This window comes from Centruroides sculpturatus, unplaced genomic scaffold (genome assembly GCF_000671375.1).
Source record: "Centruroides sculpturatus isolate CEXI.00-Female unplaced genomic scaffold, Cexi_2.0 scaffold84, whole genome shotgun sequence".
In the NCBI taxonomy this organism is placed as follows: Eukaryota; Metazoa; Arthropoda; class Arachnida; order Scorpiones; family Buthidae; genus Centruroides; species Centruroides sculpturatus.
Window position 1 is genome coordinate 850593 of NW_019384316.1, and position 4350 is coordinate 854942.

The window sequence follows — 4350 nt, forward strand, 5'->3', positions numbered from 1 at the left end:
CCCCCCCGCGTTGGAATTTCGAAAAATCCTTTCTTAGTGTGCGTTTCCATGACGTACCCTAACTGTGTACCAAATTTCACCTCTTTAGGTTAAGCGGTTTGCTCTGGGCGATGATGAATCAGTGAATGAATGAATGAGTCAGTCAGGACAAGCAATTTTATATATTTAGATTATTGCATGAATATGCTAAAACTGAAATAAAAAATTATTACGAAAAAATAAAGCAAGAAAAAAGAATTAACTAACAAATAGACGAGAGGTTGCCGTCAAGTGCTGACATCTGTTGTCGATAAATTTTATAAAAATCGATTTTTAACATGGCGCCTACTAATCGGTTCCCTTAACAATGGGGGGAGGCACATACAGAACGGCACTCCGGTCAACAAAGGGTTTCTTAAATTTAAATCGCAAAAAAAAAATATATTCTAAAATACAATTAATAATAAAGAAAACTCGGATAAGTACGAATTCGTCTTATTTGACGTAATGTTGTCGACTGCGTGGAATCGAAGGTGTTATATTCGCGTTATTAAAGCAATAACATAAGCGACCGACACGATAATTAATTGAGCCGCAATATTCAAATTGCAGACTCGTAAATTTTCACCCGTAGTCCGTCTGGGTGCCTGTCTGTCCGTTAATCTCGAGAACGGAGTTAGATAGATAAAAGCTCAGGGACATTCCCGAACTTTTGTACACTTTTTGCGTGCAGAATCTTTAATAATTTCCTCAAATGGCAACTGTTTTTAATTAATATTTCACTTTCTGTGGAAAGTAGAAGCGAATATGACAATTTTGTTTGAAACAAATTACATTTTAAATGATTTTTAATGCGATTTAATGTCGAAAAAGACCATTCTCCTTCAGAATAAGATTGACGCGTACAGTACTGTACGGTCGACCCCTTATAACACTGTTGATAATTCCGTTTTATATGAATTCCGTGTTGTACGAGTCACTTAGATTTTACAAATACGTATGCCGTTCACAGCCCGGCACACGTATTTGTTCACACCCCGGCACACGTACATGTACAGTCGATTTCTCCGCTCCCCGAACCCCTACATTAATTCTAAATATCTCGTTCGAAAAATAATTCTTTTCTTAAGTAGTGTGCAAAATTTCAGGAATTTCTATAAAGGAATTGCCGAAATATAAGCAATGGAAAAGAGTAAAGTTTCGTTCTTGGAACAAGACCAACGGGCGCGCCCATTTTAAAAATTTCTTTCGTTGTAAAATTCGAACGCCATGAACCTTTATTTATTAAAGGTTTACGGCGTTCGAATTTCGAATAAATAAATGGATTTATTCTTTTTAAATTGTAAAATTCACATATATACAGAAGAAGGTCGATTAAGAAGACCAAAACGTTAGAGTAATAAACACTGGCTGCTTGATAAACGGTTGTGTATTGTGGTTAACGAAAGGATTAAAATAAAAATACTCAGTCTAAAAGAAAAAAAATATTATTATTAAGATTGATAAAAACACACAAGATGGGTGAATTCTTCTGTTAATTACAATATATCATTTATTGGCTTTTATGAGAAAGGCAGAGATTGCAATCGCATTCGATGTGAATTCCATCCAACTAATCAAAATTTATATTTTTCGGTTCTTTTATTATTTTAAAATTAAACAATGCAGCCTATTAATAGACTACAACGTGCCACTTAATATAAAAACATAACATTATAATAAAAAATGGTTTTAAATTACAATTTAAAACTTACATTCAGACGGTTTGGTATTGGAATCTTTCAACTCGATTCCACGACGTCAACTCACATTCGAAAATACATTCAAAAGTACCATTTATTTATGTGTTTTTTTATATTAAAAAAATATCTAAATTATTAAAATACTTTTAAATATTCGTGCAATAATATTTTAAAACTTATAAACTCACCTGAAATAACTTTTATGTTTAAAGAAGTGTCGGGTCTAGCCTAAGTCCAAGAATGATGGTGGCTTGGTTTATATTTATTGACGAGTACGTTAAGAGCCTGATAAGTGTCCTTAATGTTGAGCAACCCAACGTGATCTATGTAGTCTGGGGTGGTACAAATGGTTAAATTGCTAGTATTGCTTATTTTAAATCTTTTAAGATAAAAGTGGAATCTGCCACGATTTTTTTTTAACTCTTTCCGCCCTGTGGGCACTAAGAGAACCTCTTTTTGCAAGCCCATTATGGGTTTGGCCAGGCCCACAATGGGGCTGCCGGGTGATGAGGGACTGGGCCCGATATATTCACGGACCACCCCCGAAAAATTCCTGGGGATTTTTCGACCCGTTCGGTTTCGAGCCCGGGTCCCCCGGAGCGGTAGGCTGCCACCTTGACCGCTCGGCCATCCGGCCTTTTTGGAGGCCCTAGTCGAACATATGGGTCCGATAAAAGATTCAAATACGTGTGCCGGGCTGTGAACGGCACACGTATTTGTAAAATCTAAGTGACTCGTACAACATGGAATTCATATAAAACGGAATTATCAACAGTGTTATAGGGGGGTCGACTGTTACAAGGCGGAAAAAGGAAAGAGGTTTAAAAAAACTATTTTTACTATAATAATTAATTTAATTAATTTTTAATATTAATTTATAATAACGAATTAATTTTAAAACTTTTNTATAAATGATAAGATTATTATAGAAAAATAAAAAGTTTGGTAAGGTTATAGTAAATTGTCCAATAAATGAATTTTTCAAATAAACAAATATAAGATAACTCGATGACAAGCTGGAGTAATAATATATATATATATATATTTGTTTTCGATAAATGAGTTTTATTTATTAAATTTTCTAATGCTTTTTCTGTAGGATGTGATCAAATTTGAAATATGATGGAATATCCAATCCTGCAATTTTCTCCATTCTCCTCTGTTTTAGATCCTGGATTTTGGTATCAGCTGACTAAAAGGAAATTAGATGTATATAAATTAGATGATCAACCAGTGAAAATTGGGGGATGGTACACAAATGGTAAAATATATCTTTTCTTAAATCTTTTTTCATATTTAGGCAATTTTTATATTGATATTATATGTATAAACACAAATAATTACAGTTTTCTGCGTCAATGTATACATAAGTAACCCCAATGGCGGCGCTTCGGTTAGGTCGGGTTAGATATTTAGCTTATGGATACAAATTCACTGAGTTCGGCGTTAATAAAGTTCCTTTAGTATTAACACAAGCACTTTTGACGAGTGTATAATCGTCGTCTTCAGGTGAAAAGAACAAATTTTAACAAGACAACGTGCAGGATATACACTCGTCGAAAGTGCTTGTGTTAATACTAAAGGAACTTTATTAACGCTGAACTCGGTGAATTTGTATCCATAAGTTATACAAATATTGGCGTGAGTTGTTAAATTTAGATATTTAGGTTTAGATATTTGAACTCGGGACCGAGACGAGCTCGATGGTACCCTACTTTTGGATCAGAGACAAAAAATAAGAAAGTTATTATCTCCCGGAGGGATAGGTTAGGTTTGTTGGACGAGCTGAGAAAGTGGCGCGTAGTACTAGCCAACTGCAAGCGATAGCAAGCGTGTCGGCGGCCCGAGGTCGAGGAGCGCGAGGGCGTGCAAAAAGGACTTAACTGCAACTGCAGATGATCGGTGTGCTCGTGGATCGACATCTGCCTCTGCTGAAGGTATATATGGCTGACTTGCTGGACTACCTGTTAAACGCGCGATAGGCTTAGCGGAGAGAGTGACGCGACTCCCGATCTTCACGCAATTGCCGGAAAAAAGTATGATAACTTTCTTATTTTTGGTCTCCGGTCCAAAAGTAGGGTACCGTTGAACTCATCTTGGTCCCTCGAGTTCAAATGTCTAACCTAACCTAACCAAAGTGCCACGATTGGGGTTACCTAGATATACTTTAACCGTTTTCTGATACCTTTAAAATAAACTGCTCCACAAACCGATAACTGGCAAAAGCCACAAAAGTTTATTATTGACGGATTTTTGCTTCCGTATACTGGAGCTCTTCTACTTACAAACTTATGGATTTATGAAAAATTTGACCCTATGTGTAAAATTTAAATTTTGTGCGAGTTCTGAAGTTCTCTCGCTGGTCGTGGAGTGGCATCGAAATCTGTAATGTTGGAGTAATGGCTACATTTAGATCATTGTACAGCACTTGCAATTTCTGCAACAGCCTTATTTTCAGATTTCAAATTGAATATCCTGCAAACCTTCTCTCTTGTGAATTGTAAAGACTTTGGCATTATTACTTGATGAAAATGATCCTTTTACTTTTATACTGATCAGACACTACTTAAAACTTGCATAAAATGACATGTGCTTAAACTTTTGCATCAGTGATTTTTCTATAGTTTTT

The 4350-nt window shown here is 35.5% G+C and overlaps 1 protein-coding gene across 1 annotated transcript in view; it reads right to left on the reverse strand.

Moving 5' to 3' along the window:
* The window catches only part of LOC111623502, a 13702-nt gene extending 11906 nt beyond the window's left edge, over nt 1–1796 (reverse strand). Inside the window, exon 1 of the mRNA XM_023366103.1 lies at nt 1734–1796. The gene's annotated coding sequence lies outside the window, so the exon portion shown is untranslated. The remainder of the gene's footprint in view (nt 1–1733) is intronic.
* Between the last annotated feature and the right edge of the window lie 2554 nt (nt 1797–4350).